Source organism: Dipodomys spectabilis, unplaced genomic scaffold, assembly GCF_019054845.1.
Source record: "Dipodomys spectabilis isolate Male_0828 unplaced genomic scaffold, ASM1905484v1 ptg000041l, whole genome shotgun sequence".
NCBI classification, from domain to species: domain Eukaryota; kingdom Metazoa; phylum Chordata; class Mammalia; order Rodentia; family Heteromyidae; genus Dipodomys; species Dipodomys spectabilis.
Window position 1 is genome coordinate 771,583 of NW_024870718.1, and position 22,680 is coordinate 794,262.

The 22,680-nt window shown below is 38.2% G+C and overlaps 1 pseudogene; it reads left to right on the forward strand.

Annotated features, from left to right (window-relative positions):
- The first annotated feature begins 11,159 nt into the window (after positions 1-11,159).
- Positions 11,160-11,259, forward strand: LOC122106444 (annotated as a pseudogene).
- The last annotated feature ends 11,421 nt before the right edge of the window (positions 11,260-22,680 follow it).

Below are 22,680 nucleotides of genomic sequence, written 5' to 3' on the forward strand. Positions count from 1 at the left end.
AAAGAAAGAAACCTACAGTGGTTTACTGAGAATGTGTCTTAGGGGTAAAGTGTGTTGCATGTATGAATACCTGGGTTTGATTCCTTAGTACCACATCACTAGAAAAAAGCGTGAAGTGGCTGTGTGGCTCAAGTGGTAGAATGCTATCCTTGTACAGGAGAAACTCAGGTAAAGTACACAGGTCCTGAGTTCAATCTCCAGGACTGGTGTATACACACACACACACACACACACACACACACACACACACACACACACACACACACACACACACGAAGATACCAGAAGTGAAGCTGTGACACCAAGTGGTAAAGCAAAGTTCTTCTGCTCTGAGGTCATGATCAGCACCCTGGTCCTGTGTTCAACCGCAAAACCTAGCCACCCAGGGCCCAACTAGGAGAAGTCAAAGGTTTCAAAATCTGATAAGCTTCACCAGCCCTAGATGACAGGAAACATTGTGATATTACACATGTGCTTAGATTTAGCAAGCTTCCAGAAACCTAGGGAGGCACCATTGCCAATAATGAGTCATTTCATTAGGTTCAGCTCCCTAGTTGTCTGCCAGAAGGACCCTTGACTTAATTGTAGCAGGTTATTTTAAAACTGAAACATAGTCTAACAAAGACAGGATAAGTGCAGGGAACTTGGCCTATCATGGGAGGTGGCACAAATAAAGACTTCCTGTCAAAACAGCACTGGGGAGAGTGATAGCTCGGGGTACAAAGAGGCCTTTTTCTCCTGGCCTTCAGAGCCAGCCCACACTCCTCCTCACTAATTGGCCTCAATGGAGTTTTTTGTTACACAGCAGTACAGGAGTGAGGGCTTTTGTCTGTCTGTTCCAACAATGAGGCAGACTTCCTCCAGCAGTCCCCAGTGAGGAGAAAACTTCAGGCTAAAATGGGAACAGCAAATGGAGCCCCGGAACATGCACTGTCTTGAAAGCACTTTCTGTGTTATGAAATCCTTCTATTCAAAGCAAATTTCCTAGCTGGATGCCTTTCATCATAGGGACTCTGGACCTTCACCGATAGAAATATATGCATACATACATGGGGAGACATAGTGTTAATGGCTTTGTTTTTGGCTGTTGCGGGGGTTGTACTATGAGCCTAGGCACTGTCCCTGACCTCCTTTTGCTCAAGGATAGTGTTCTGCCCTTGAGCCATAGCCCCACTCATGGAGATTTTGTATTCCTGTGATCCCTCAGAAATGAGAATGTGGTGGACTTTCCTGTCCTGGCTGAATTCAAACCTGCATTCCCTACCTCTCAGCCTCCTGAAGAACTAGGATTACAGGCAGGATCTGCTGACACCTGAGTTTCTTTCTTCTCATACTTTTCTTTCATCGTGACAATCTGAAATCTTCACAGTGTCATTCTAATGGTTTGTATTTCAAAGTAAACTACCCAGGTCTGTAGTTCAAATGCCAGGACTACCACCTACAAATGGCGGGAGATCTTGAGAAAATCATTCCTATCTATAGGAATGCTTATTGGAATGTTATAAAAGTAACTATTAAATTTGCAGTTATTTCATGATTCTCTTATAGAATGCCCCACAAAAAGTATTGGATTATGTCTTCCATTCTAGCACAATGGTATGATTCCCCTAATTAAGGAATACTGACTACTTTTACATTAATGTTTTAATAAGTATTCAACCATTATACTTCATTAAGTGGAAGCGTAATTCAATAACTAAGAATTCATAATATATATAATTTAATATCCTTACATTCTCTCTCATATATATATAGCAAACTACACATCTGTCTGTCTGTCTGTCTATCTATCTATCTATCTATCTATCTATCTATCTATCTATCTATCTATCTATCTATCTATCTATCTATCTGTCTATCTGTCTATCTGTCTATCTGTCTATCTGTCTGTCTGTCTGTCTGTCTGTCTGTCTGTCTGTCTGTCTGTCTATCTATGTATCCACCACTGCTATTGCTTCATCGAAGGTCCTCAGAACGGACTGGCAGCTCAGTTTGCCAAAAGCTTTTGTTCTACAACTGACCCATTCATGAATTGGGCATTGTGGGCTGTGAGTTCAAGTCCCAGCATGGCCAAAAGTTTATATGTGGAGTCAGAAGCCAATTTTGACACATTTATTTCCTTCTTGGTGAAAGTCCTGGGTCTCAATGTGATGTATAATCCATATGCAAATAAATCCATGTGATAAGATGTAATAAATGAAATAAATGTTATATATGTAATAATACTAAATAAAATAAATAAAAATAAATAAGGGTAACAAATGTCATATGGAGTTAACCCATGTATGTAAATAGATCTCATGTATGAATATTATTTTTAACAGTGCTGGGGCTTGAATTCTGTCCCTGGAAACTGGTCTGAAATTCTTGTCTTCCACGACGGTGAGTTTCCCCTTCCCCACAGTGCCAGAGAGTTAATCATACCGTGAGTTGAAATCCCAGGCCTGCCAGAAAAATGGTGCAAATTCCAAGCCTGGGTCTTAATTTTTTTTGACCAGGATCATGCACTGTCTTGGAAGCACTCTCTGTTCTATGACATCATTCTATTCAAAGCAAATATCTTAGTTGTTTGCCTTTCTTCATAACGACTGTATGTTCACCGATAGAAATACATGCATACATACATAGACACATGGAGTTACTGACTCTTTTTTATTTTTGGTGCAGGTCCTGAGACTTGAACTATGAGCCTAGACATTGTTCCTGAGATCCTTTTACACAAGGTAGCACTTTATTGTGCCTTAATCCATGATACATCATTAAATTGGGGAGTAATTTAATACCTAATACCTAGTAATTTAACAATAATTTAATACCTAATAATTATTAGTAATATATCACATGTAATTTAATAATATACAGACATCTCACATTCTATAAATATATTTACATGTTTAAATATACAGTGGAATATATATATATACATCTCTCTCTAAATATATATATATGTATATTAATTTGCAGCAATTTACAAATCTACCTATTTATATATTTATATATTGGCCACTCCTGGGGCTAGAACTCAGGTCCTGGGAACTGCCTGGCAGTGAATTTGTTTGAGACTGCTGTGCTTTCAATGACACCTTGATTAATTGGTCATTCCATGCCCTGAGTTCAAATCCCAGCAGTGCCGAAGACAATAGGTGAGTAAGAAGCCAATATTGTCCTGTTTTCCTTTTTGTGGAAATATTGTGTCCTAGATACAATATGTAATATCTATGCAAATACATATATATGATACACATTATACATGTATATAAATATTATTTTTGCTTGTTCTGGGGCTGGAATTCACACCCTGGGAAATGCTCCTGAATTTTTTTCTTCCAGGAGGTGAGCTTCCACTTCACCCAGAGCAAAATAGAGTTACCCAGTCCCTGAGTTCAAATCCCAGGTCTGGCAGATAAAATGGCCCAAATTCCTAGCCAGGACCTTAACTTTATTGGTGGTGCAGGCATGGGGCTTGAATTCAGGTCATCACAACTCTGCCTCAGCCTTGATTACCCAAGGCTGGGGTGGTGCAGCTTTTACACCCACAGATGATCCAGGGATCCTAGGACTCTCAGCTTTGGCAAAAAAAAGAAAAAAGAAAAAAAAAACCAACCAAGATGGAAGAGGAAAAACCAGGAAGTTTTACACAACAGTTTTACCTTTGTTTCCTTAGCACTGTGACCATCCTGGGTCTTCATGACTCGGCTTGAAAATTGTACGAGACCTTGCACGGCCGAAGGCTGGTAGGCAGTCAGTGAAGCCTGAGCCCAACTCAGAAACCTAGGCCCTGAGTTTGATCCTGGAACTGCCACCTACAGGGCTGAAGATCCTAGAGAACTCGTTCCTATCTATAGGAACAATAATAGAATGTTTTTAATGTACTAATTAAATTACTAATTACCTAGTCATTCTAGTATAAGATTGTATGAAATAAATATAGGTCATTGATTAATTTAATTAATACTTTATTAAGTTTCCTACCGTGTTTAACTAATGGAGGCATAATTTTAGACTAAATAATTGGTAGTAATAGAATATATAAAAATAAGATATGGACATCACTCTTTATATAGAATTATACATTAGAATCTACATAAATGTCTATCTGTCTCTCTATAAATTTATTTATAGATGCATATACATATGTAAATACACACACACACACACAAACACACACACACACTTGAATCTACACATCTATCTGTTTATATATTGACCACTCCTAGGGCTTGATCTCAGGTCCTCAAATTTGCCCTACATCTTCATTTGAATCAGACTGTTGTGCTAACATTGACCCATTCATGAAGTTGGCCTTCTAGGCCCGAAGTTCAAATAACAGAACTGCCCAAAACTTAATCCTGGTGGAAGAAGCCAATTGTCCCACTTGTTTTCATTATCAGTGAAAGTGCTGGGTCTAAGGAATGATGTATAATACATAGGCAAATCTGTGTCCTATGTAATAAGATGTAAAAAAATGTTATACATGTAATCATACTCTCTAAAATATATAATAAATAATTAAAACACAAAATAAAATGAATACACTAACTGCCATATGCAGTAAACATGTGTATGTAAATATAAATCATGTATTTTAAATGTATACGAATATTATTTTTTTGAGTGCTATGGCTTGAATTCAGCCCCTGGGATCAGGCCTGAATTTCTTGTCTTCCAGCTCGGTGAGCTTCCCCTTCCCCCACAGTGCTGCAGATTTACCAAAACCCTGAGTTCAAATCCCAGGCCTGGCAGAAAAATGGCCTGAATTCCAATCCAAGGAGCCTCATAATTTTTTAAATATTTTTAATGTATGTATGTATCTGTCTGTCTGTATGTGTGTGTGTATTTTTATTTTGTCAAGGACAGAGCTTGAACTCAGGGCATGGCAACTCTGCCTCAGCTTTGATCACTCTACGCTGGGTTGCAGCCACTGGACACACAGCTAAACCTGGGTCCTCAAAGGCTGACAAGAAAAAAAAAACAAAAACACCCGGCAACATTTTTCTTTTCAAGTTGATCATCCTGGGTCTGAATGGCACAGCTGAAAAGTGTTTGTAACCTGGCATTGCTGAAGTCTTGTGGGCTTCCAGGGAAGCCATAGGCCAACATGGCAAAATAGGCTCTGTGAAGCCCAGTCCTGACCCCTACCAATGGAGGGAGATCCTAAGAGTCTCGTTCCTATTCACAGGAATACCGATGGAAATTATGAATGTCAAGGTTGAATTTGTTGTTCCTGAATGATACTACTATAAAATTAGAGACTGATTTTAGGAGGCTGATGGATTTTAATGAATATTTTTTGACACATTAAGAGAATACTATTAATTACATGGATGCAATAGTTTAGGGACAGTGGTTAATTTAATTAATAATTCATTAATATGAAAACAATAATATTAATTACATGGAGGCATAATAAATACCCCAAAATTGGTAGGAATGTAGCCTATATTACTAAATAATGTATAGACATCTTTGGCACTCTATAAATATCTATATCTATTTGTGTACTACCTTCTGCATGTAAGTCTGTTCTTATTTTGTCAACCTTTGGGGCTTAATCTCAGGTGCTGGGAACTGCTTGTCAGCTCCATATGCCCATCGTGCCCTTGTAAGGGATCCACAACTGAGATGATTATGCAGACAAGAATATTGAGGCTCAGATATGTTCCCATGGCAAGTACAAAATTATGTATTACTGAAGACTAGTGAGTTGACTTCTGCGGACAAATGTTTTCTTTTTTTTTTCTGCCATGAACCTTGAACTCGGGTTCTAGGTGCTGACCCTTACCTCTAGGGCTCACGGCTAGCATTTCACCACTTGGAACCATGGACCCCCTTGCAGCAGAAGCCACGGCCAAGGGGTCAGTAGCTGGTCTGTCATCCTGCCTTCTCAGGAACCTGAGATCTGAAGATCTGGTTCCAAAATATCCCAGACACAAAAGGTCCCATGAGACTATTATCTCCAATTCACCACTAAGAACCTGAAGTGGGAGCAGGGTGCTTTTCCTCATGCTGGTAATCCTAGCTACTCAGGCGAATGAGATCTGAGGATCATGGTTCAAATCAAGCCTGGGCATGAAAGTCTTTGAGACACTTAGCTCCAATGAACCATCAGAAAACCTGAAGTGGTGCTGTGGCTCAAGTGGTAGAGCACAAGACTTGAGCTGAAGAGCTCAAGGAAAGCACCCAGGCCCAGACTCCAACTCCTACAACTGACAACAACAACAACAACAAAAGACAGAAAACACTCACAAACCTGAGGTAGAGGTCTGGGAAAGTGCATTAGGGATAGAGTGCTTTGCATCTATGAAACCCTGGGCTTGATTTCTCAGGACCATATCATTAGGAAAAACCCTAAAGAGGCTCTGTGGCTCCAGTGGGAGAAGGCTATCCTTCTATAAGAGAAACTAGGTACAGTACTCAGGTCCTGAGTTCAAGCTCCAGGACTCATGTATGTGTGTGCGTGCACACACACCCACACCCACCCCCCCCCCCACCCCCCCCCCCACAAAAACACACACACTCACAGACCAGAAGTGATGTTGTTACACAAAATGGTAAAGCACTGGGCTTCTGCACTGTGCTCCTTCTCAGCACAAAGGCCTTGTGATCAAAACCTAGCCACCCAGGGCCCAACAAGGAGAGGTCAAAGGTTTCAAAACCTGATGAGCTTCACCAGCCCTAGATGACAGGAAGCTTTGTGATATCCAACATGTGCTTGGATTTCCCAAACCTAGGAGAGGCATCATAGGCCCATCATTGCTGGCAATGAAACATTTCATTAGCTTCAGTGCCCTAGTTGTCTGCCAGAAGTACTCCTGAATTATATTGAGCACTTTATCTGAACACAAAAACATAGTCTCACAAAGGCAGGATAAGTGCACATAACTTTGTCTGCCATGGAAAGTGGCACAATTGAATGCTTCCTGTTAAAATAGAGCACTGGGGAGAGAGATAGTTTGGGGTACAAAGAGACCCTTTTCTCCTGATCTTCAGAGCACGCCCACACTCATCCTCACTAACTGGCTCAGGTGGAATTGTTTGTTACCCAGCTGTACAGGAGTGAGGCCTTTTGTCTGCCTGTCCCCACAATGTGAGAGACTTCTTCCAGCAGGTCTGGGATGCAGAGAAACCCTCAGGTTACACTGGGAACAGTGAGGGGTTCCCTGGAACATGCACTGTCTTGAAAGAAGTCTCTGTGTTATGAAATTATTGCATTGAATTCAAATTTCCTAGCTTGGTGCCATTCATAATAGCTATTCTATAGCTTCACCAATAGGAATACATCCATACATAGACAATGACATGGAAGTACAGGTTCTTTTTGAGGGGGCAGATCCTGAGTTTGAACCATGAGCCTAGGCACTGTCCCTGAGCTCCTTTTGTTCAAGGGTAGTACATGAAGCTTGAGTCATAGCCTCAATGCTGTTCTTTTTGTGATCTCTTAGAAGTAACAGTGTCATAGACTTTCCTACACTGGCTGGATTCAAACTAAGATTCTCTCCATCTCAGCATCCTAAGGAGGTGGGATTACAATCAGCAGCCACTGACACCTTCTTTCCTTTCTTCTTCATTTTTTAATCTGGACAATCTGACTTCTTAGCAGGGTCATTCCAATGGTTTGAATTTATAAGTAAACTACCCAATGTTTATTATAGTTGCTTTCTCTCCTCATCTTCTTCTCTGGTCACAAGTTTGAGGCCAAACGTGAGAAATGAGTGTCACAGTATTTTGGAGCAAATATCCACAGGATATGCCAGTTCTGTCACTTAGCATTGAGCTGCAGTGAATTTACTGTCTCAGGATTAGAGGACCGAAATCTGGAGTGATCCTCATATTGTCTGCATTGCTCCTTTTGCCTATAAAATGATCTAATTATTATGAGTGTTTTGTGTCTCCAACTTTAAGTATCTAGAACACACTAGATGCATCTTTCTGTTTCTGTTTTTCTCTAGTACTTCTCGAGATTTAGACTATGGATTTGTGTGAAGCGGCTCCTCTGTGAATCCCTGAGAAAAGCCACTTGAAGCCTCCTCAGGAGATCGCCATTCAAAGCCAGCTGAGCAGGAAACTCGGTGAGACTCTTATCTACAATAAACCACCAGTGAACCAGAAGTGGAGCAGTGACTGAGAGGGTAGAGCTCCAGCTTTGAGAGAGAAAGCTGAGCAGGACATACAAGCCAGACCATGCAGGAAAGCCTGGGAGTTGATTATGTCCAATTAACGACCAGATAGCTCTTCAATTACTTTCTGTTGGCATGTTGCATGGGTCTAGGTGAGAAGTCTTGCCCCTGTTATCTGATGATACAGGTAACTGGGACCTGAGATCCTAGGACCCATGGGTCCTACAGAAGAAAAGTATTTTTTAGACATCATATCAGCAAAATTTGGGCATATTCAGTAGGAATGCTTCAGAAATATGGAGAAAAACAGTTTGGGACCAGCGAGTTAAAACAATAAACAGAGCAGCAGAATAAAATACCATATAGATTAGAGGAAAACAACACTCATTTTTTGCCATGAGAATTCAGAAGGCCATGCACACTTAGAAGGTATCACAAGTTTGTATCTAGAATATTGCATTGCTACATTTTATATTCTGATATATATTCTAAACCTAATTATTTATATTCTAATTCTATTTATTGGAATAAATATCAATTTATTTGTCAAATTATCAAATAATTCTAGTAAGTTTCATAGTGTGAAATATAAAATCATCACATATAAATATAAAATATATAACTATATATAATATAATGAAAAGGCTCATGTTTTGCATTGTTCTGTTGTGTTTAGGGTATCAAAGGCAACTCTATTTTAAAGTATTATTCCATTATCTCTACCTCAGTGTTTGGTAAAGTTAAACCTAAAGCTTTACCATTTGTAGATTTACAGCCTGGAGGCAAGAGGAAACACTGTGGTTAAAACATTACCAATTTAAGGATGTTGAGCTTTTATTCATGTGTCTATTGGCCATCCTTCTTTCTTCTTCAGAGAAGTTTCTCTTTAAGTCTTTAGCCCACATATATATTGGGCAGTTGTTTCTTTGAGTATTTGTTGTTGGGGATTTAATTTTTTGAGTTCCAAGTATATTTTAGATATGAGACACTTGTCCGTTGTATGGCTAATGAAGATCTTCTCCCAATCCGTGGGCTTTCTATTGATCTTGCTAGCTATGTCCTTTGCCATGCAGAAGCTCTGCAACTTCATGCAATCCCATTTGTCCAACCTTTCTTTGATTTGTTGTGTTTCCGGGTCTCTATTAAGAAAATTTCGGCCTGTACCAAGGAGACCTAGGATTTCTCTTCTTCCATCCTGTAATGTTTTCAGAGTGTCTGCTTTGACTCCAAGGTCTTTGATCCATTTGGAGTTGATTCTGGTGCAGGTGATAATGCAAATCAAAACAACATTGAGATACCACCTCACCCCAGTTAGAATGGCAAAATGAAGAACTCTAATAACAACAGATGCTGGAGGGGATGTGGACAGAAGGGAAACTTACTGCATTGTTGGTGGAAATGTAAACTTGTTCAACCACTTTGGAAAGCAGTATGGATGTTCTAAAAAAACTTCACATAGAGCTCCCCTATGACCCAGTAATCCCACTTTTGGGCATTTACCCAAATGTTTAAAAACAAGACCACACTATAGCTACCAGCAGACCTATGTTTATTGCAGAATTATTTACCATAGCTAAGATACGGAACCAACCCAGATGCCCCTCAGTAGATGAATGGATCAAGAAAATGTGGTATATATACACAATGGAATTCTATGCCTCCATCAGAAAGAATGACATTGCCCCGTTTGTTAGGAAATGGAAAGGCTTGGAAAAAATTATATTAAGTGAAGTAAGCCAAGCCCAAAGAAACATAGCTCCCATGGTTTCTCTTATTTGCAATATCTAGTATATGTATGAGTCAAGCAGAAAAGGTCAGAAAATGTGATGTTAGGAAAATAAACCTTTAGATATGTATTTAAGTGTTTTTTTTTTCTTTCATACATTTGTTTCTAACGCACATATAAGATTATCTCTTTGTTGCTTTGTATGTCCCTCCCCTATATTATAACCCCTGCTTTCACTATATTTGATGTCGGTATAATTTGTGAAGGAGAAGGGGAAAAACAAGTCGTTTAAGTATACTGTTGGACCCGTTGCAACAACGAGAAGTACAAGTTGTCATGTCGAAAACGAACTTTACAATTTTGGTGGGGGGAGAGGATTAGGTGGGGGTCGGGGGGAGGCTGGGAAAGTATGTGAAGGGTAAACAAAGGAGGAGGCTGCAATGCTTGATAAGAAATGTCCTCATTATCTTGCCCTTGTACCCTCTGTGCATTATGTTCACAATAAAAATAATAATAAAAATAAAAATAATAAAAAATATTACCAATTTAAAGCCTAATAATGAAGAGAAATATATGGGCTTCTCTTGCAACTATGAAAATATTTGGTGATAAAATGGCAGTAGTGTTAAGTTCCTGCCTGGTTGGAAGGTAGACAGGCCAAGACATTAGGTAATCATGCATATGAACAATTTTTCACTTTCTTGGCTTTAGCTACTTTTGAAATGGTAGGTATCATAAACAATCATATTTTGATAAAATACCTTCTAGTATGAACAGTTCTGGCTGAACTGTTCATCTCTCTATGATCCCTTGTAACTAAGATTAGTTTTGTTCCAGTAATACAATCTATGCTGTCAGAGTAAGATATTCTGGTTGGTCTGTTCCTACATGGAAGAAGGGTAAAGGGTCAGGTAGACATTTGTGCCAGTAAGACCTCATTTGGGAAAATTTCAGCTGCATATGTTTAGAAGTACCTCTTAAACAAGGCTTACTTTGAATCCATTGGCTCCACAGAGCTAACACAGTTGGATAAATAAGTACTTGAAAAAGCCATCTCCTTTGGACTTAGCTATAAATACTTGAAAGTATGATCAAATTCTAAATGAAAAAGACTTCAAATAGTCATTGACAAAAAATTGCAAATGTGAGCAATCAACTGAACAACATATTTTTTTCAACTATTCACAGAATTTTAGGGAAATAAGATTAATAGCATTTTTAGGAACAATAACGTTTCCTTGTTACAAATAGGCACCTAAGCATATAAGCCTGTATAAATATTTCATCATTAAATACTTAAACTTACAGGATACTACATTCTTCAGCAGCTTGTATACCAAAATTACAACAATACAGAGATTAACATGGCACTTGTACAAGGATGATATGAAAATTTGTGAAGTATTCAAAGTTTTTCATTCTTCAGATGCAAGAAATGAAAAACAGCTATTAAAAAGTTGATTACAAAATTACAAGTGTAACAATACACATAATTCATATAATTAAAAGTTACTTTGACATCAATGTATTAAATTTTCACCTTAGAAGGGACTTTACATAGCATAACCTTTACACAACTTTTGAAATTAGACAACATTGTCGTTTCATCCCAAAGAAATATAATACAAAAAGACCTAGGGGAAAAAAAAGGAATCTTAAACTGTTTCTATATGGAATGCAATCTGAAAGGACACATTAATGAACCTATATGTTATAAAACAATGTAGAATTCAATGTATTATATCTAGGAGAGAATAAAATAGATTATGGACACTATACAAACATAGAACATAGATTATTTTAAAATATACTTTTTCAGACAAACACCGGAAATATCTTTAGTTTCTATACTACTCATTTCAACAGATAAGTTAAAATTATTTCTGATTAACAAAATCACAAACTCTGGGGAGTTCCGGGAAGATGGTGGAGGAGAAGCTGGAGTCTAAGTAAGCTCTCCCATAGAAAGCAGTTTTAGAGTTCCAGTGAACAGTCCTAAGCCAGAGAATTACACCAAGTGTGCCATCACAAGACAGAGAGTTAGGACAGAGAGGGAAACCCAGGCAAGGAGACATTTCTGAGCTCTTGCCAGCTGCCGCTGCCACTGCAGCGGCTGTGGCGGCGGCAGGCGAGCGCAGGAGCCATACCTGAGCAACAGAGAGTCCAGGATGAAGGAGCCAGATGCAACGGGCAAGCGATTTCTACTCAACACCAGCAAGAACCAACAAGGAGCAGACATCTTCATCCTGCAGTTCACAGACCAGAGACGACCCAGGAAACAAGACTCGGCATGAGTATAAGCCTGATGTCCTCACTCCTTCTCAGGGAGCAGAGGAGGGAAGGCCACCCTTCCCTGCCCTAGCACCGGAGATCTCCATCTTGGATACCGACAAAGCTCAGAGGAACTGCTAGCTCCAACTCAGGCCTTGGAATAAAACGACTCATTTAGCAGGTCACAAGAACGTAATGGCGGCGTGACCTGCCAGACTCAGCTCCACCCAGGGAAAAGTCACCCAGCTTGGGCGCCAGCCCTAGGAGTGGCTTTCTTCACTGGGTATTCAGAGCCAGATGCTGCCCCTCCCTCTAGCAGCCTCCACAATCAATTGAAAATCAGTAAACAGAAACCCTGAGAATGGTTCCTGGCTGGGCTCTGTGAGGTTTTCACAAACTAGCCCCCGAAAAGCTACTGATTGTTGAAAGGCCTCAACTCTACCCAGAACTTAGCCTCATCACTGCGTCCCCCTCCTTTGTGATACTCAAAGCAGATCTGCCTCCCAATGAACTAGCCTGGGAGGGGGATCGCCAAATCCTGGGTAAAGCAGAGCATTTTTCTGCCTGTTCAAACCAACTGACTTAAGAAACCAACCAAACCACAGGAGCACAAGCAGACCAGAGACTCCAGCAAGAGGCTGGTTACAGTCACAAGGGAGATACAGGATTTTTTCCACTCCTCCCAAAAAAATCAAAGACTTTTTTTTCTCTTCTTCTTCTTCTTTTTCTTCTTCTTCTTCTTCTTCTTCTTCTTCTTCTTCTTCTTCTTCTTCTTCTTCTTCTTCTTCTTCTTCTTCTTCTTCTTCTTCTTCTTCTTCTTCTTCTTCTTCTTCTTCTTCTTCTTCTTCTTCTTCTTCTTCTTCTTCTTCTTCTTCTTCTTCTTCTTCTTCTTCTTCTTCTTCTTCTTCTTCTTCTTCTTCCTCTTCTTCTTCCTCTTCCTCTTCTTCTTCCTCCTCCTCCTCCTCCTCCTCCTCCTCCTCCTCCTCCTCCTCCTCCTCCTCCTCCTCCTCCTCCTCCTCCTCCTCCTCCTCTTCTTCTTCTTCTTCGTTTATTTTTTATTTTTGGTAACATATAAAACAACTGTTTTTTAATCTTTAATTTTTGCCTTTTTTGAAAAAAAAATTGTTTTCCAGAACCTTTTTCCTCTTATAATTTTTATTTTAGGGATACATGAGTGTGCATTTTTCTTTCTTTTTTGGTTTTCTTTCTCTTTTTTTCTTTTTCAATTATGTTTTTGTTTAGCTCTACTGAACTTCTCATCTTTTTCTCCTTCCTTTCTTATCCTTTTCACCTTCTCCTCTCTTTCGTTCTTCTTTATGTGACTTATTTTTTGTCCTGCACATCCTCAGATAAACCCGTTGTTCACTATTAGACCCTATCCCCCATTGTGTACACACTTAATCCACAAATTTATTACTCAAGTCAAAACCTCTAAGACTTAAATTCCTTAATAGCAGTACTACCTCTTTATACCTATATAATATTTTAAGCATTTTTATTTTTAAGTTTTTCACATCTCCTTTATATCCCTCCTCTTCTCTCAATAAATTCACATTCTTATCTAAATAGATTGTTATCGATTCTACATAATTTTATTAATTTTTACCTTTCTATTTTTTCTAGTGTCTTTTCTTTTCCCATTCCCTTTCTTCTTTTTTCTCTCTCTCTACTTTCATCTTACCCAACCTATTTCCTGCTTTGAGATTAGGACTTAGTTAACTCTCCCTGAGCCTCCCCACATCAATCTATTCCTATTTTTTACCCACATTTCTCCCTAGACCTAATAATTTCTGGTCTTCCAAATTCTTCTTTGCGGTTTGTAGCTCAATAATCTATAGTTCTTTGATGTTCAATAGATGTATCTGTTGAACTAGATAGTATCTGTAGACTATTGACTGTGGAAATTCAGACTTGGGTTAATGCTTGCCTTAAGATAGTGTTCTAGCACAAAACTGGTGCTATTTTCATCTCAAATGGACAGAGTAAGCCGGAAAAACACTAGAAAAATGGGAAATCTGGGTATCTCAAGTCCCAATCTTGATAATCAGGGGACAGAAAAGATAATGAATAATCCAGAGGAGAATTCCCAAATAGCTCTACAAACACTGCTGGCAAACATGATAAATCAAAAGATTGAAAGCATACAAAGGACTATGTATGAGCGAGATAGGGAGAGAGAGGAGGCAATCCAAAAGTTTATATAGGAATACCATAAGCGTGAGGAAGCTACTCAAAAACTGATACAGGATTTGCATGAGCAGCTTGAGAATACTCAAAGAGAAAGGCAGGAATGGCATGAGCAGGCTGAGAACACTCAAAGAGAACTACAGGAATCCCACAAATGGGAGGAAGCTAATCAAAGAGTAATACAGGAATTGAGAGAGCAGGATGAGAATACACAAAGATCACTAAAGGCATTCATGGAATCTATTAACAAAGAGCTGAAGAAAGTCAGGGAGACCACAAAAGGAATGCTGAATGGAACCCAACAGAAGGAATGGGAGTCCAAAGAAACCATAACGAATCAACTAAGTGATTTGAGAATAAACACTGAACATCAAATTGAGGAAGAAAAGAAGTTCATACAAGATCTAAAAAAATCTTCAACAAAGATTTTGAAGCCTTAAAGCTGACCAATTAGAAGGAAAAGAGATAAAAAACAGAGTAGAAAGTCTTCACAGCAGGTTAGACCATGCAGAAAATCGAATCTCAGGGATTGAAGACAGCCTAGATATTATAGAAAAAGAACATACAACCAATCAAGACAAGTGCAAGAAAAATGATAGATCTAACCAAAAGTTGGAAGACACCATCAGAAGACCTAATCTAAGGATAATGGGTGTAGAGGAGCACCTAGAAACTGAAGTTAATGGCCTAGGAAATTTATTTAACAGGATCCTAGCAGAGAACTTCCCAAACATGCAAAAAGATAGGCCTATTCAGATACAAGAAGCTTTTAGAACTCCAAACAGACCAGACCAGAAAAGGACATCCACCTATCACATTATAATCCACACAGGATCAACTCAGACCAAGGAAAAGATCCTTAAATCTGTCAAGGAGAAAAGCTTAATCACCTATAAAGGGAAACCATTTAGAATCACCTCAGATTTCTCAGCAGAGAAAATCAAAGCAAGAAGAGCCTGGAATGATGTACGCCATGCCCTAAAAACAAACAACTATCAACCAAGAATACTGTACCCAGCTAAACTCTCCTTCATAACTGAAGGCCAAATAAAAACCTTCCATAGCAAAGAAAAATTGAAACAATACATCTCCACCAAACCAGGCCTACAAAAGATTCTTAAAGATGTCCTACACATAGAAAACCAACAAGACCAAAATAAAGACCAAGAAACTGCACATAAACTGAGAATCTAAGAACCATAGGAAAAACCCAGTTTTCACAGGCCCCAAGAAGGTGGATTACATGGCAGGAACTCCCAAATAGCTCTCAGTCCTTTCTCCTAACGTTAATGTACTGAACTCTCCAATTAAGCGACATAGACTGTCTAGTTGTATTAAAAAAGAAGACCCTTCTATCTCCTGCCTTCAGGAGTCACATCTTGCCCGTAAAAAGAAACACATATTCAATGTTACAGGTTGGAACAAAATCTACCAAGCAAACGGACACCAGAAACAGGCGGGAGTTGCAATCCTAATATCAGATAAAATAGACTTCAAATTCAAATTCGTGAGAGGAGATAAAGAAGGTCGCTACATACTAATTAAGGGATCTCTCTTTCAGGAGGATATTACAATTCAAAATATCTATTCGACAAACAACGGAGCACCCAAATTTATCCAAGAAACACTCTTTCCCTAGAATCCCATATAAATCCAAAGACATTAATTGTTGGGGATTTTAACACACCACTCTCCCCACTAGATAGATCAACTCCGCAAAAACTCAACAGAGAAACCGCAGATCTAAACAGCTGCACAGATCAACTAGATTTAACAGATATCTACCGAACATTTCACCCAGCAGCATCAGAATACACATTTTTCTCAGCAGCACATGGAACATTTTCTAAAATAGACCACATTTTAGGCCACAAAGCAAACCTGTCTAAATTCAGAAACATTGAAGTTATACCTTGCATTCTCTCTGACCACAAGAGAATAAAATTAGAACTCAACACCAAAAGCCACCAGAGAAAGCCCGTATCAGGGCTGGGAAGTTGTCTCAGTGGTAGAGCGCTTGCCTTGCTTGCATGAGACCCTGGGTTCGATTCCTCAGCACCACATAAGCAAAAATAAAAAAGCTGGAAGTGGAGCTGTGGCTCAAGTGGTAGGGCACTAGCCTTGAGCGGAAGAGCTGAGGGACAGTGCTCAGGCCCAGAGATCAGGCCCCACAACCGGACGAAAAAAAAAAAAAGAAAGTCCGGTATCACATGGAAGCTGAACAACACACTGCTGAATCACGAGTGGATCATGGAAGAGATTAGAAAGGAAATTCAAATGTTCATGCTATTCAACAAATATGAACACACAAATTACCAGCTCCTCTGGGACACAGCAAAAGCAGTACTTAGAGGCAAGTTTATAGCTCTGAGCTCCTACATCAACAAATTGGAGAGATCTGAAACCAACAATTTAATGACACATCTAAACCTCCTTGGAAAAGAGCAGCAAGATAAACACCAATCCAGTAGATGGAAAGAAATAATTAAAATTAAATCAGAATTAAATGAATTACAATCCAAAAAAACTCTAGAAAGAATCAACAAAACAAAGAGTTGGTTCTTCGAAAAAATTAAAAAAATTGACAGACCCTTAGCAAATCTTATAAAAAAAAGAAGAGAACACACCCAAATAAATAAACTCAGAGATGAGAATGGAAACATCACCACGGAAACAACCAAGATTCAGAACATTATAAGGGAATACTTCTCAACATTTTATAATAATAAGTTTGAGAACTTGACAGAAATGGACCTTTTCCTAGCAAATATTGACATGCCAAAACTAAAACAAGATGAGTTAATCCATCTTAACAGGCCCATATCAAGCGTTGAAATAGAAACAGCAATAAGAGACCTTCCAGCTAAAAAAGTCCAGGACCAGATGGTTTTACAGCGTAATTCTACAAGGCCTTCAAAGCAGAGCTCACACCAATACTCCTCCAACTCTTCAATGAAATTGAAAGAGGAAGTTCACTACCGAACACATTCTATGAAGCCATCATAACCCTCATCCCAAAACCAGGCAGGGACTCATCAAAGAAAGAGAACTACAGACCCATTTCTTGATGAACATTGATGCAAAACTTCTCAACAACATTTTGGCCAATCGACTTCAACAATTCATCCAAAAAATCATATACCACGATCAAACAGGATTCATTTCAGGGATGCAAAGCTGGTTCAATATACGCAAATCAATTAATATTATTCATCACATCAACAGGACCAAGAATAAGAACCACATGGTTATCTCAATATATGCAGAAAACGCATTCGACAAGATCCAATACCCCTTTATGATGAAGGTTTTGGAAAAACTAGGAATCCATGGAACATTCTTAAATACAATAAAGGCTGTATATGACAAACCTACAGCCAGCATTATAATTAATGGTGAAAAACTATAGCCATTTCCTCTTAACTCAGGAACAAGCCAAGGATGTCCACTCTCTCCACTTCTCTTCAATCTAGTATTAGAATGCTTAGCTACAGCAATAAGACAAGATGCAGACATAAAGGGGATCCAAATAGGGAAAGAAGAAATAAAACTCTCCCTCCTTGCAGACGACATGATCTTGTATTTAAAAAATCTCATAGACACCACTCCCAAATTACTCAAGCTGATTCAAAACTTTGGCAAAGTAGCAGGGTATAAAATTAACCCCCCATGTTCCTGGGTTGGAATGATTAACATCCTGAAAATGGCAATACTTCCCAAGGCTATCTACAAATTCAACGCGATACCTATCAAAATTCCAACCTCATTCTTCAAGGAAATAGAAGAGGCAATACAAAAATTCATATGGAACAATAAAAGACCCTGAATAGCAAAAATGCTCCTCAATGGAAAGAACACTGCTGGAGGAATATCAATACCAAATTTCAAACTGTACTATAAAGCCATAGTAATCAAAACAGCTTGGTATTGGCATAAGAACAGACCTCAGTACTAATTGAATAGAATTGAAAACCCAGAAATGAACCTATAGACCTATAGCCATCTAATCTTCGATAACGGAGCTAAAACAATAGAATGGAAGAAAGACAGCCTCTTCAGTAAATGGTGCTGGCAAAATTGGTTAACTACTTGTAGAAAACTAAAGCTAGATCCTTATATATCACCCTGCACCAGAATCAACTACAAATGGATCAAAGACCTCGAAGTCAAAGCAGACACTCTGAAAATATTACAGAATGGAATAGGAGAAACGCTAGGTCTCCTTGGTTCAGGCCGAAATTTTCTTAATAGAGACCCAGAAATACAACAAATCAAAGAAAGTTTGGACAAATGGGATTGCATAAAGTTGCAGAGCTTCTGCATGGCAAAGGCCATAGCTAGCAAGATCAATAGAAAGCCCATATATTGGGAGAAGATCTTCACTAGCCATACAATGGACAAGGTTCTTATATCTAAAATATACTTGGAACTCAATAAATTAAATCCCCCAAAAACAAATCCTCAAAGAAACAACTGCCCAATAAATAAGTGGTCGAATGACGTAAACAGAAACTTCTCTGAAGAAGAAAGAAGAATGGCCAATAGACATATGAAGAAATGCTCAACATCCCTAGCCATAAAAGAAATGCAAATCAAAACAACATTGAGATACCACCTCACCCCAGTTAGAGTGGCAAAAATCAAGAACTCTAACAACAGATACTGGAGGGGATGTTGAAAGAAGGGAACCTTACTTCATTGTTGGTGGAAATGTAAACTTGTTCAACCACTTTGGAAAGCAGTATGGAGGTTCCTCAAAAGACTTCACATAGAGCTCCCCTATGACCCAGTAATCCCACTTTTGGGCATTTACCCAAATGTTTACAAACAAGACCACACTAAAGCTACCAGCACAACTATGTTTATTGCAGCATTATTTACCATAGCTAAGATAGGGAACCATCCCAGATGTCCCTCAGTAGATTATTGGTTCAAGAAAATGTGGTACATATACACAATGGAATTCTATGCCTCCATCAGAAAGAATGACATTGCCCCATTTGTTAGGAAATGGAAAAACTTGGAAAAACTATATTAAGTGAAGTAAGCCAGGCCCAAAGAAACATAGGTCCCATGGTTTCCCTTATTTGCAATATCTAGTATATGTATGTGTCAAGTGGAAAAGGTCAGATAATGTGATGTTAGGAAAATGAACCCTTAGATATGTATTTTAATGTTTTTTTCTTTCCTGCATGTGTTTCTAACGCATTTATAATATTATTTCTTTGTTGCTTTGTATGTCCCTCCCCCACAGTATAACCCCTGCTTTCACTATATTTGATGTCAGTATAACTTGTGGAGGAGAGGGGGAAAAACAAGTCATTTAAGGATACAGGTGGACTTGTTGCAACAATGAGAAGTACCATTTGTCATGTCCAAAACCAGCTTTACAAAGTCCGTGCGGATGGGGTTGTGAGGGGAAAGATTGCGATTGAAGGGGGGGGGGGGGCTGGGAAGGGATGTGAAGGGTAAACAAAGGAGGAGGCTTCAATGCTTGGTAAGAAATGTATGCATTATCCTGCCCATGTAAATGTAACCTCTCTGTACAGTATGTTCACAAATAAAATTAAATTAAATTAAAAAAAAACAAAATCACAAACTCTGCATAAATCATTATAGATGTATACAAAAACTCTTGAATACATTTTGACATCAAAAGCAGGCAATTCACTTTGAAGTACTCCACAGAATCCGTGAATTGTTACTATAAGTTATTGTTGTTATTTGGATTGTGAAAATATGTTGTATTGACATAAAGGAATTAATGACATTTTTGAAATCTAAGAAAATTAACCGAATCATTAGGATTTAGGAGAACAAGTTATACAGCCTTCCACAACTTCAAAGAGGTAGTGATACATACTTATCCTTTTGGTAATATCAAATGCAGTTTTTTCCAAGTGGTTCTTCAGACCTGGTTTGACATATTGGTTCAACAGTTCCAGTGTATTTTTGCTATCTCAATTTCCAGCAGCAAGATGCAAGGGGGTCAAGAAGCTTTACTTTGGGCACTGGTATCTGAATCATGAAGAAGAAAGAAGCCACTCTGGTATTATTACACGTATATGCAATATGCAGGGGTGTCCAGCCATCTACAGTTATTGCATGTGACCCTTGAGCCACCAACTCACAGACAATGTCCAAGTGTCCACTGTAGGCTTCCCAATGAAGAGAGGTATACTCATCATCATCCCTAGTATTCACATGAGTGGCCTTTTTGGAAAGTATTCTCTGCACTGTAGTAAGCTGGTTATTTTCAGCAGCACAAAGAAGAAATTTGCTTGGATCTTTCTCCATTTTTTTTCTTGTAATTGTTACCATTCCTCACTTTTTCATCTTGTTCCTCATCTTCATCAGAATTGTCTAACCAGATACTTTGAGTGCCAGTGGAAATTAGGTGTCCATGTATTTCCCTAATAGTTCATGTTGGTTGAACTGGTCAGAAATATCTGGTGAATTTTCTGCGTATGTTTTTTCACCATGGTTTATTTTCTTTTTCCATTTTTACTATTCGAAATTATTCTAACTGGAGATTAGGGAATAAATGGAGAGCAGAGGAAAGATGTTCCTCCATATTCAAAGGTACAGACAAAATGAGGACCAGTGGTGTCTTCATGTGCAACTTATTCTAGGAATGAGAAATTGTGAAATAATGCCTCCTATATAAATGATTTGGGAAATGGCAGTGCAGAAAGTGAAATGATTCAACCCAAAATATAAAACAATATAAATTAGGATAATTATGGAGCAATCATATTATCTATGAGAGCCATGAAAGAGAGAGATGAGCTATCCACAAAATCCATGCCTCTGATCAATTTTAGAACAAGCAGAAATTTGTTTTAAAAAAGATGGAAATAGAATTTATGTATTTAGTTGAAATTAGTAAATACCTTTTTAATAGCCTACATAAGAATCTAAATCCTTGATAGTATTAGTAACAGATCTCACTGAAATTAGTTGAATCACACTTTTCCTGTACAATGAAGGAATAGGTATAGACTAGGAAAGCAGCTAGAAAAGGCAGGCCGATTGTATCTGTGAGAAAACTTTGTGGAAACTGGTATTGAGGATTACTTACTGGTGACCCACTTGCACTGGAAGCATGATTCTGAACTCTTGCTTGCTGATTCTGAACTATTGCTTTGATCATTATATTCTCCAAAAAGAAAAAGTCAGAATTGATAACAAAGGACTACTAATCCATTTTGACTTTTCATTGAGCATCTTCAATCATCAAAATCACATGTAGACAATAGACAGGCCTATTTTTTTTAGATGAAAACAAGTGTCTTTTTTTAAAAAAGGAATTTAAGTAGTCTTCCAAAGGACTTCTATTTTACTTACTCCATTATACATTTTTCCTAATGTTGAGTAACAATAAATAATGGATCTATTAGAAAGCTCTTAAAGCTCATCTGTTCAATAGTGAGTTCTCTTACACTATATTATGGTATTTTTTTGTATGGTCTTAGGAAGAAATTTACATTACTAACTTGAATTTGTGACAGGAATATATCATGATTGTACATCTTTCTTCTATACTCTGTTTTACATTATTATCTAAATATGTGCATTAAATAAGTATAGAGGAAAAAGTAGAAGCCACACTGGTGGATCATGGCTTTAATCCTAGATAATCAGAAAGAAGAAATCTGAGAATTGTGGTTTGAAACCAGACCAAGAAAAAAAAGTCCATGAGATTTTGATTTGAAAGTAACAAGCAAAAGCTAGAAATGGAGCTATGGTACAAGCAGTGAAATGCTAGCCTTGAGAAAATTAAAACAAAAAAATAACAAATTCTGGGACAGAGCCAGGCCCTGACTTCAAGCTCTAGCATTAGCATCAAACTAATTAATTAATTAACTAATTAATTAATTAAAAATAAATTAAGTGGTCAAATGTGGAGAAAATGCTCAGGGATATCACCCATGCTCTTATCTCAAAAACTACAATCTACCAAAAAAATCTATTTAATTAATACCTGTGTAAATAGAGTATTTTCATCACCCAAATGCACATCCATGCACAGTTACCTTTGCAAGGTAACTCTGTTATGTCTGGAGTACCACATAACATTATCACTTAAGTAGAAAGCATTGCAACATGGGTTCACTCTATCTCTCTAATGGATTTTTCTCCACACAAATATTCAAACCTTACAATTATTCCAATTCTTTGAAGTCATAGCTTTTTTCTTTAACATCCATAAAATTAGTGTTTGAATTTAGTGTCTTGTGTCTCCTAAATGGGTGTTCTTACCAATTTGTCATGCCCCCAGCCTTAAATTATCCAGATTAATTTTCAGAAAGAATCTGGCTTCCTACTTATGTATGATCATGGTCTCAGTCCACTTGATGTTATTCTTCCTGGAATTTA